Consider the following 12,210-nt stretch of genomic DNA (forward strand, 5'->3'; position numbering starts at 1 on the left):
GCAGCACATCTTCTATCAGCCTTTAGAAAAAGATCATATACATCACGGACGAATGATTACACATTTCCAAGGCACCCGAGGGTAAGGATGAAGTTTTCTGTGCATTGACTGGAGCTCCATTCACCGGCTTTTTAGTCTAAGTTGCTGTGATGACACTCTATCTTTGGAATAATGTCCCCCTTTGTCAGACTTTCAGTAAGAGGGTGTATCAGATCATTCAGTCAGTTAAGGGTCTTACAAGCAGAGGTGAGATTTCCCTAAAGAAAGTCCCCACCCGAGGGTCTGACTCAGTAAATTCCTTAACAGTTAAAGAGAAATTAAATCTCATTCACACATTTCACACACGCACGCACGCACGTACGCAAGCACCTGCTCAAAGCAACACAGCTAAAATGTGCAAGACATGTTCTTTGCTTGACTCATTAACAAACCTGCCTGGTAGTATCTGGAAAGTTCCTGGGGGTGGGTGTCGGGGGTGGGGAGGGCCGATAATGGAAACAATTAAACTTTGATAAATGACTGCGTCTTCAGATATGATTTAAACACAAAGCACTATAAGGAACTCAAGCACTGAAGCCCCTGATAACATCAAGGGAAGGAGTCATTTCACATAAATCTTGGGGATGATGTCATCTAAACACACCAGTGCTTAGTAGAAGTTCCAGCTCATCATGAAGGAAATGATTCTTATAAATAGTCTTGATATGGAGATAGCGTTTGGCGTCTTAAGAATCGACTCTTGAAATAGGAAGAGCTACTACTGAAGTCATCTGACCCAGGGCACACTGACCCTACTAATCTCAGACAGTCTCTCTCAGCTGTGTTTCCCTAGGATTCAGTACTGGCCGCCACTCCAGCATTTTGCATGTTCAGATCTGACAAATGGAATGGGAGTTTATTACTCCAAGATGAAGGTGGTTTTTTCAAGTGATTAAAAGCACACGTGCTCACGGTAAAGCTTGGGGTAATACAGCGGGGCATGAAAGGGTTTACCAGAGTTCCTCCATCCAGGGATAACTGTCACTAGCATTTGTATGAATCTCATTCAATCATTTCTCCACACGTGTATGTTTATAGTCACACGTCCATGATTTAAGAAAATGGGGCAAGGTTAGAAATGGGGTTTCCTCATCTTCTTTTAACTAAACTCTTTGTAGAGCTATGCAGGTTCCAGGTTAATGGCTACATATTGTCCCATTGTCGGACTAAACCTTAATATCAGTAGGGCTATGACGAATGGACCAGGTTGTTCCTGTTTTTTTCCCCTTCATTATAAAGAACACCTCCTTAATGATCTTTGGCAGGCAGAATGAGTTATCCTTGGAAAATCATAATGGTAGCTTGTCTCCTCCAGGGTAGTTCAGAAGGTGACTGGCGTTGGGACACCCCGGAGAATGAATGGGTGGTGGGAAGGTTCATCTTCCCCTCTAGAAAAGAGAAACAAATGGAGTGCTAGCTGCCATACCCCCAGAGTAAGGCTGCAAGCATGTGCCCCTGTGTGGCTCCTCTCCTGACCTTGTGTGATTTCCAAGTCTGCTTGCAAGCTTGCCTTTACAGATCTACCCTCGACAAGAGCAGGACATGATAGGACCAGCCCCCAAGTCCAGGATTAGTCACCCAGGCAGCCTGCTGTTCTGGAGCCTGGACCCCACTTGTGCCCCCAGAGAGACATGGCTGTCTAGTCATTTGGTCCCTGCCTAAAGCTAAGGCTTCACTCACTTCTGTGCTTGGCAGGCTCCCCAAGCAACTGGGACACCATCAGTGACCCTTCCCCTTACAGTTCTCGGAAGAGATTCCATTTCCGTTGGTGCTGCCTGAGTTGGAGATGGAGAGACTCTGGAATTCACCCAAATTCTGGGGACAGCCTGTGGGGTAAAATTACCACCGCCACGGCCTCCAAGTAAAAAGGAGAAAATTCAAACGGCTGTAGTGAATGCCTTTATACAGACGACCTTACATATTTGTTCAGTTCTCTCCTTTGAGTGACATTGCTGTATCTAGAAGAACGTTACGTCTTGAAGATACACTGAGGTGCCTGGAAAGGACCAGCTTATCCATCTGCTCTGAGAATTGTCATTACACAGCAGCTTGGTGTAGAAGTACCCATGTCCAGAGTCTAACCTTGAAGGTTCAGGAATTTGATCCTGTGAGTGCCTCAAAGTTAATGGGTCTCTGAAAGCTGACTCATGCAGAGGAGACTGAAATAGAAGGCCACGGAAGCCACATGACCATCAGGAGGTAATGGTGGCCCTAGACTCAAGCAAGGAGAGTTAATTTGGTGATCGGAAAGATGATGAGCTGGTTCCCCTTATCGGGGGAGCTATACCTCTCAGGTGACAGTGGCCACAGAGCAAAGTCAAGTGAGCTGTAAGTGTAGAACCTGCCCCATGGCTGAGGTGAACAGCTACCCCACAGCTTCCGTGGCCCTGGTTCTGAGCACACAGCCAACACACTTCGTACTGCCCATGCCACCAATGCCGCGGTACACCAACAGACACAGCCTGAGCTCTTAGCTCGGCTCTGAGACGCGTGTGTTTCGAGTTGCAGTGTTTCAGCCGTGCGCCGTTTTCTGTCCTTTTTGAAACAGAATGGTTTAGTTATGAAGAAGGTCTGTGCTGGTTACTTGGTTAGCTTGATGCAAGCTAGAGTTATTGGGGAAGAGGAGACCTCAACTAAGGAATTTCTTCCATCAGACTGACCCGAAGGAGAGTCTGTGTGGTGATTTTCTTGATTAATAATTGATGTGAGAGGGCCCAGCTCACTGTGGGAAGTGCCACCTCTGGCCAGCTGGTCCTGGGTTGTGTAAAAAAGCAGGCTGAGCAAAACAAGAGGAGCCAGTCAGTGAGCAGAGTTGCTCTGTGGCCTCTGCCTCAGTTCCTGCTACCAGGTTCTTGCCTTGAGTGTCTGTTCAAACTTCCCTTCATGGTGGACTGGAAGCTATAAGTTGAAGTAAACTCTCCCGTAGTTGCTTCGGCATGGTATTTATTATTGCAGCAGAATCCTAATTAGGGCAGTAAACTCAGCATATATGTATGAAGTCAGTGCATCTTGGGGTTTTTGTTGTGCTAGTATGTCTGATTTTAAAACTTGTTGTCTGAGTACTGGATGTGCTACTCACTTGTTATTCCCGGCACTCCAGAAGCAGAGGCAGATGGGTCTTTGTGAGTTGAAGGCTGGGTTGGTTTACATAGCAAGCTCCAGTATAGCCTGGGCTACATAGAGGAACTGTCTTTAAAAAACTAGTCAAAAATGTTGCTATTTGAGGGCTGGGTGGTGGTGGCGCATGCCTTTAATCCCAGCACTCGGGAGGCAGAGCCAGGCGGATCTCTGTGAGTTTGAGGCCAGCCTGGGCTACAGAGCGAGTTCTAGGACAGGCACAAAAACTACACAGAGAAACCCTGTCTCAAAAAACCAAAAAAAAATTGCTTATTTGAGTCACTGACTTGAGGTCCTAAACAAAGATGACTAAATGAATTTTGGCTAGGGAACAGGGCAGAGTTTCTAGAATTTCCTACAATGACCTAAACATACTTTTGCTAATGTGTACTCCATATTTTTGCAAAATGGATGTCTCCATATTGACAACTACAAAAATAAAACACCATCTACAGGAAAAGTTGAGGATTCTGTGTGTCTTGCATTCAGCCTAGATTTAATTCTGTAAAAAGTAAAAAACACATCCAGCTCATGAATATGCAAATCTATGTTGTCCTCAGTAAATGGTAAAATTATAGGTATATCAAAGAATAGGTTTTAGATAAATTATTTGTGATTTGTTATCAGTGAACGTTTGATTTGTACACCTGTTTTGTAAATCTGTAGGTCAGGTGTCGTATAAAAATGTCTTGAGTGCCAAGAGACTGTAAGTGGAAAAATGTGACCTAGGTCTTCTACAGAACCTTTCTCTCTGGCCGTGTCTGGGGACCGCAGGTGCACGGCTTTTCTTGCATATGGACAAGGTACATATGGTCAGATCACATCATAGAACCTGATTTCCTTTCTTCTCTTCTTCCTTCCTTCCTTCCTTCCTTCCTTCCTTCCTTCCTTCCTTCCTTCCTTCCTTCCTTCCTTCCTTTCTGCTTGTCTGGTTGGTTGGTTTTTGCTGTTACAGCCTTACAACTCTCTCTGATACTCAGTGGTTGGTACTCATCTGCACTGAGCACCCTGTGCCATCAGCCACATCCAGAAACGATTAGGTTTTCAAATGTGGAAGGGAAGGTGTAGCGGCTGAAGTATAGGGCATCCTGGTGACTCATCTCTGCGCTTCCTGGACACCACGCATCGCAGATACGGTACGAGACAGCCCTTCTTCGGTATAGACAGCTTTGTCAAGCCTGAGATCAGACCATGTATCTGAGCCCCTGTCTCTCTCACGGCAAAACTTCCCAATGACTTTGTTCTCTCAGGCGTGTGTCTTGAAGCCCACTGGATGGCCACACTTGAGAATGTTGGCGTTTTCTGGTACCACCACCCCATTGAACGGTGGCCCTTCTTACCACTCTTCTTTGTGGGAGCCATTGTATTAGACACAGGTTGGAAAACAAACCCTATTTTAAAAATAGTTTATATCTTCCTTTTTTTATTCATCTACTCATTCAACACACAGTGGTGGAACGATGTTTAGTTTTCTGGAAAGAGTGATGAGAAAAATAGATAAGACCCTTGCTATTGTGGCTTTGCTGTTCTAGCGGGGAGAGAAATACATGGAGATAAAATTTTAAAAGTGCGTAATAATTGAGGGACTAGAGAGACGGCTCAGCAGAGAACAGGACTTACTGCTCTTGCACACGACCTGTGTTCAGTTCTCAGCATCTACATCAGGTGGCTCACAACTACCTGTAACTCCAGTTCCAGGGGATCTGATACCCTCTTCTGACCTCTGGGGCACCTGCATGCACATAGTACACATTAACATATGCAGACAAACACACACACACACATGCAAAAAATAAATACTTTTTTTAAAGCACAATAATTGAAAAAGTGATCAATTCAAGTTCAAAAAGGAAAAGGAAACGGGATTTTCTTTATGGTCTCACAAGCTGCCGCTCAGGAGACGGGGTTTGGTAACTTTGGACTGGTGTTGTGAGAAATGTGGGAAAGATGGGAGCCTCTACATTAAGGACCAGGGCAGGTGACCAACAGAAAGGAAATGTCCACCAGAGGAGACTTCAATAACCTCTTGACATGCAACTCAAATGTCTGGGGATGATGGACTTGTCCTGCAACTAAAGTGAGTTAGTCCAGACGCCTGTGGGTAAGAACAGAAGTAGCCAAAGTTCACAAAGGCGGCAGCTGGAATCTTCTCCATTGAACAGGCTCTTCCAGGGCTGTTTTCCATTTCTTGTAAGGGGACTGTGGGAGTCCCGCCCCTTGATAGCCCTCTCCCAGGGCCCGGGGAAGAATCTACAACCAGCTGATAATTTAATCTTTGAAGATATTAAATGAATCTACATACAAGAAACTCTTTAGTCCATACACTTTATTCTTCTGAGTCAGTTCTCTCTCTGCACAGCTTCTATTCTGCTCTCATACTTAGCTCCTTTCTTGCCTGATTCTCTCTACATCTTTCTGCTGTTTCCTCTAAGACTATCTTAATTCTCTTACCTTAGTTCTGCCCCATCTAGGTTCTCATCCATCTAGTTCTTTCCCATCTTAGCTCCTCTCCTGTCTCCTTCCTCATTTTGTTCTTCCCCATCTGGCTCTTCCTCATCTTCCATCTCATTCCTCTAGTCCTCTCTTCTGGCCCTTCAATCTAGTTCTTCCCCATCTCAGTACGTTCCTCTCCAGTTCTTACCCATCTAGTTCTTCCATTCTCTTTTCTCTTCTCTGTCTCATCCTTCTCTGAAAATAAAGCTGCCTTTTTCCCCCCTTTGACCCTTGACCCTTAACTCTCCAAGCTATCTCTGCTCCTGCCATTTCTGGCAAGTGTGCTTGGTCGCTAGGCAACTTCTGTCACAGCTAGATGTATCTGTAAGTTGGAACCCTTTAGTTCTGAGTTAATAGTTAAAGGTAGATCTAAAACTAGAGATAAAAATTTGGTAAGGGAGAAAGTTAAGCATAATTAGCATATCCTCCAGGTCTTCTCAAACAGGTAGTCTGGATGCTTAAGTCTGTTCTTAGAGAGTACAGAGGTATCTATGATAAGATACTTTCATCCGTCTGGGGATGGACCTGGCTGGATGCTGCCGATGATGATAATTACAGGGAGGCTTGAACTAGGGTTCTGGCTGTATATAGCTGTCAGTGCAGAAGGTTATCTAAATATCCATTAGTAGAGAGGAAATGGTGCCCAATGAATGATGGAAAAGCTACAACAGCACACGAGAAATTCATAGTAGGAAATGGCTAATAATCAAAAGCCAAATATCACCAAGACTCCGTGAGCCTCAGCTTGACCTCTGGAAGGCCCTTGGCTTCTTCCAGGTGTAGCTTGTCACAATCAGCTGAAATCCTACTTCATATATTTTTGTGGCTCGCAGCAGGCTCATAATTTAAGTTCATCACGATGGGGAAGACATGGCAGAACCATGGTGACAGGAGCATGGAGCTAGTGCTCCTCACGTCTCGATGGATCAGCAAGTACAGAGTAAGGGATGCTGGTACTCAACTGGTTTTCTTCTTTTTCCCTTTGTATTTAGTCTGAGACAGATTCCCTAGCTCATGGGATCGCAGACATCCCCAGAAGTGTGGCTCCTGGGCAGTTCAAATTCACAGTGAAGATCAATCATCACAGAGGCCCAGGCTAGCCCCCTGAGCCGGCTCTAGAGAGTTGGCTTTCCATTGCACCACACGGTGATGAGGTCCATATACTACAATAGCCATACTTCCATTCATCACACAATCACTCATCACTGGTGCACCATCCACAGCAACATCATCTCATTAAAGACTTTTTACTTCAGGAGACCAAGACCAAGACCACATAGGCTACTCTAGTGTCAAAACCTGCCTTGAGTAATTCAGGGCTCAGCTGCAGTTATTTTTGCCCCTGTCTCCCGTCAATGCTGAGATTTTCTGGACACACCCAGGATGTTTAGGTGTGGTGGCCCCTGAAATGTTTCTTCCTCCAGGAGGGTGGGAAAGAACACAAATGTCATTGTCTCGGCAGAAAAGTCTCCCATAGCCTGAAGTAATTAGGAAAAAAAAAATGTCGGTGTGATGTACCACCCCAGGATCTTGGAGATTAGACACAGAAACCCAGGTCATGTCCCAGAAGGGAAGAGTTGAGAGAGCAAAGACTATTTTCAGGGGTTGATAGGGTGAATGGCTGGAAGTTTCTACAATGGAAAAAAAGACTGGGTTATCATCGCTGACCTTGCTATTATTGTTGTTGTTATCAAAAACATGTAAATAGTGCTCTTAAATTATTGTCCCTCCAGAACAATAAAGGTGATAACAGACTTCTTTGGACATTGCAAATCCAAAGAAAATGTCATTGCTCACCAGCAGCTTGGCTCCGAGAAAGCACGGAGCACTGGCGTTGGGATCCCAGCCATGCCAGGGCCAGGGCCGGGGTCAGAGTTATACTCTGTCCTCTGAGAGGTGAAGACGGCCAGAGAGCTCTGTAAAGGAATGGTCTAGCACAGTGCACGGGCACTGTCCAGGGAAGAAGCCTGCTGTTTCAGGAGTCAGATGACAAGTGAGGAGAAAGGAAAGAGGACAGGAGGGAGGATGGGGCATGCTGCAGAAGAAGAAATGGGGCCGCCAGCTAGGTAGGAGAAGGGGAGAGAAAGGAGGGCTGGAAACAATATTTGGGGAATGGGAATTATGTGAAAACTTACTACATTTCTTCATTATGCAGGGCCTTTAGTTCTAGTGGGTGCTCACTCACTCCCCTTCACCTCGCAAGAGCTCACTGTCTTAGCTAGGCTCCTATTGCTGTGATGAAACACCAGGAGCAAAAGCACCCAAGAGAGAAAAGGGGTATTTGATTTACAGGTTACAGAGTTGGGCACTGGGGAAGCCAAGGCAGGAGTCTAGAGGCCGGTATTGTACTGAAGTAGAAACCATGGAGAACGCTGCTGCTTGTTCCCCCGACTTGCTCAGCCTGCTTTCTTTTTTGTTGTTGTTGTTGTTGTTTTTCGAGACAGGGTTTCTCTGTGTAGTTTTGGTGCCTGTCCTGGATCTCGCTCTGTAGCCCAGGCTGGCCTCGAACTCACAGAGATCCGCCTGGCTCTGCCTCCCGAGTGCTGGGATTAAAGGCGTGCGCCACCACCGCCCGGCATCTGTTTTCTTATACCACTCAGGACCACCTACCCTGGGGTGGCATCACTCAGAGTGTGCTGGGCTCTTTGACATCAATCATTAATCAAGAAAATGCCTGGTAGGGGAGTCTACAAGGATGACCTCTCCTTGAGACTGCTAGCAATAGTGGAGAGGGTGCCTGGACTGACCTACTCCTGTAATCAGATCGGTGACTACCCTAACTGTCATCATAGAGCCTCCATCCAGTAACTGATGGAAGCAGATGCAGAGATCCACAGCCAAGCACCAGGCTGAGCTCCAGGAGTTCAGTGAATGAGAAAGAAGAGGGATTCTATGAGCAAGGGTCACCAAGATCATGATGGGGAAACCTACAGAGACAACCAAACTGAACTAGTGGGAACTCATGAACTGTGGACCAATAGCTGTGGAGCCTCTGTGGGACTGGACTAGGCCCTCTGCATAGGCGAGACAGTTGTTTAGCTTAACCTGCTTAAGGGGCCCTTAGCAGTGGGATCAGGACCTGTCCCTGGTGCATGGGCAGGCATTTTGGAGCCCAGTGCCTATGGTGGGACACCTTATACAGCCTTGGTGCAGGGAGGAGGGGCTTAGACCTGCCTCAGCTGAATGTACCAGGCTCTGCTGACTCCCCACGGGAAATCTTGCCTTGGAGGAGGTGGAATGAAGGGTGGATTCGGGGGAAGGCTGGGAGGGTGGGAGGAGGGAGGAGAGGAGGATCTGTGGTTGGTATGTAAAATGAATAGAGAATTTCTTAATAATAAAAAAAGAAGAAGAAACAAAAAAGAAAGGAAGAAAGAAAGAGAGAAAAAGAAAGAAAAATACCTGGTAGGGGTAGTAGGGAAAGAAAACGCTACAGACAATCTGATGGAGACATTCTCTCAAGTGAGGTTCCTCTTCCCTGATGATTCTAGCAACTGTCAAGTCAACAAAAAACTAACCAGAACAATTGACCCCTTGCCAGCCTGACACACAAGCCAGAACCACCAGAGAAGAGGGAACCTCCACTGAGAAAATGTCCCCATCAGAGTGACCTGTAGGCGAGCCTGTGGGGTGTTTTCTTGATTAATGACTCATGTAGAAGGATCCAGCCCACTGTGGCCAGTGCCACCCCTGGGCGGGTGGTCCTTGGATGTATAAGAAAGCAAGCTGAGCAAGCCATGGAGAGAGCAAGCCAGTGAGCAGCACTCCTTCAAGGCTTTTTGCCTCAGTTCCTGCCTCCAGGTTCCTGCCCTGACTTCCCATATGATGGACAGGGACCTAAGAGTTGTAACATAAAATAAACCCCTTCTTCCCAAGTGTTGTTGTTGTTGGTGTTTATCACAGCAATGGAAATCTTAACTAAGGCACTTATTTATTCTCACTCTTTAAAGCGAGGATGTGTATGGAGCTGCGGGTGGAGTTTCTTTTTTTTTTTTTTTTTTTTTTTTAAATTTATTTATTCATTATGTATACAGAAGAGGGCGCCAGATCTCATTACAGATGGTTGTGAGCCACCATGTGGTTGCTGGGAATTGAACTCAGGACCTCTGGAAGTGCAGTCAGTGCTCTTAACCTCTGAGCCATCTCTCCAGCCCCTGCGGGTGGAGTTTCTGTGCGAATATCCTTCGAGCGTTGTCATTGCTGAATTCTTTGTTCCCAGCCTGACAGGAAGAAGAGGAAGTACAGCTCTTTCTTCATATCTGCTTGTTCTACAGATGGAGATGAGTCACGTGGGGGGGGGGTATTAGAGGAAAGCTACTCACATCACGGGAGAAGGAAACAGCACGACAGGACAGGGATATGGATAATATATTCCCAACAACCTTCCTCGCTGACCTACTTTCCCAGGGCACCCCATCAATTTCCACCACCTCCCAAAATAGAGTCAGCAGTCAATAACCAAGGTCTCACCTAATAGCCAAGCCATACCGTTGTACCAGTGGCCTCTAAAAGACTCATAACTCTCTCAAAATGCAAAAATGTATCCAGTCCATGTCCAAGAGCCTCAAAGTCTTAATAGTTACAACATCTGTTCAAACATCTAGGTCCATAGTCTCTTGGCTGTTGAACGCCTATTAAAAAAAAAAAGTTACATACCTCCCAAATACGTGGCACAAAGTAAACATTCCTATTCCAAAAGAGAGGAATGGGGCACAGTAAGGAGGGCCGGGACCAAGGTAAGACTGAAACGTAACAGGGCAAACATTAAATCCTATAGCCTTATGTCTGGCGTTCAAGTCATGTGGTGTCCTGATGAACTTCAATGTCCTGGCATAGCTGTGTCTTCACGGCCTTGCCATTGACAGTTCACATGGCTTCTTTCTTGGGATGGCTCCATTTATTGCCCTTAACGTTCCCCAAACAAACATCCTGCGTTCCTGGCATCTCCAGCACCTGGGGTTGCCACTGAAACCCAAGCTTTGCCCTCAAAGCTTAGTACATCATCCTCTGAGGGGCTTGTCACAGAGACTGAGACCCCGTTACAATATAGTCTTAACTTCCAGGCTTCCCTCAGAAATCTTGGTGGCAACCTCCCTCCTTGACCCCATGACTCTGCATATCGTATGCCTGCAAAAGCCAGTAACACATGGACAAGGGCAAGGTTTGCCGGCAGCTTGAGCGGTATGTGGACCCCTTCGGACCACAGCTACACAGCCCAGAGAGTGCCTGGGTAGTTGAACCTGGGAAAATAGTTCCCCAGATAGACACGTGCAAGCAAAGTACCCTGGTAGTTATGTCTTCTCAAGGGGAAAATTTCAGATGAGTTGACTGTTTTAGACCTTGCAGCCTGTGAATGATCTGGCCAAGTCCTGAAATGCCCTTGTAGGCATTGTTCCTATTGGCCCAGCCAAAAAGTGTTTGCTTCTCTTTACATTTTTTATCTTGTTCATTTTCAAATAGACAAATTTTAAAATTTGTTTATTTTATTTTATGTGTAGCAGTGTTTTGCCTGCACGTATGTATGTGCACCCCGTGCATGCCTGTGCTCTCGGGAATTCAGAAGAGGATATGGGATGCCTGAAACCGGAGTTACACATTGTTAGAGCCACCATGGGGGTGCTGAAAACCAAACCCTGGTTCTCTTCAAGAACAAGTGCTCTTACCTCCTAAGCCATCTCTCCAGCTTCTTAATGTGTGTGTGTGTGTGTGTGTGTGTGTGTGTGTGTGTGTGTGTGTGTGTCTGTGTGTGTGTCTGTGTCTGTCTGTCTGTCTGTCTGTGTCATGGTATACATATGGAAGTCAGAGGACAACTTTCCACCATGGGTTCTGAACTCAGGTCTTCGGGCTTGCACATAAAATGCTTTGACACACTGAACCTTCTTGCTGGCTCTTGGTTTCTCTGTAACATTACTAATCCATTAATCACACTCTCTTTATCGACCACTTTCAAGGCACATTTTCTTGCTCTGTTCTTTGCTCCTGGTTCTCACTATGACTCTGGCTAAATGCAGCCCAAACTAGCCATGTCAGAGCCTCAATCCTATGCTGTCTTGACATTTCCCCCACCATATTAATTAATCCATCACCTTAGTTTCCCATGGTTTCTCTACATGGGCCAAATGTAGACCAGTTCTTTGACAGAATGTGATACAAATGACCTCTAGTCGAATTTCCAACATAGCTCTCATCCTCTCCTGAAACCTCATGAGCAGAGACTTCATTCATTGTCCACATTTCCATCATGACTCTCAACTTCCGTGTTCCCACCAGCATTTCCCATGAGTTCTGTTGATAGAACTCTAGAATGTCCAAACCTACATCACCAAACTCTTCCAAATTCTTCCTACAAACCACCCCCCCCCCAACATAAAAACAGGTTATAATTTAAAATTCCAGGGTTATTTTAAACAGTAAAATATTTTCTCTATAGAAAATGGTATAAATGATAACATTTCCCAATATGCTGTTTTAAGCCAAATAATAGCTAAATTATACATATAAATATTGATTATATTCCGGGATATAGAAGAAACCTATCTTCATCTGTTCAGAGAGCTATGTTTT

At 45.7% G+C, this 12,210-nt stretch overlaps 1 long non-coding RNA gene across 1 annotated transcript; it reads right to left on the reverse strand.

Moving 5' to 3' along the window:
• Positions 1 to 10,196: 10,196 nt before the first annotated feature.
• LOC131922982 (uncharacterized) lies at positions 10,197 to 11,918 on the reverse strand. The gene is made up of 2 exons (XR_009382450.1): positions 11,733 to 11,918; positions 10,197 to 10,277 (listed from the first exon to the last, which is right to left on the reverse strand). It is a non-coding gene; the product is annotated as an uncharacterized LOC131922982 (long non-coding RNA).
• Positions 11,919 to 12,210: the final 292 nt, after the last annotated feature.

The sequence above is a fragment of the Peromyscus eremicus genome, chromosome 12 (assembly GCF_949786415.1).
Source record: "Peromyscus eremicus chromosome 12, PerEre_H2_v1, whole genome shotgun sequence".
Lineage (NCBI taxonomy): Eukaryota > Metazoa > Chordata > Mammalia > Rodentia > Cricetidae > Peromyscus > Peromyscus eremicus.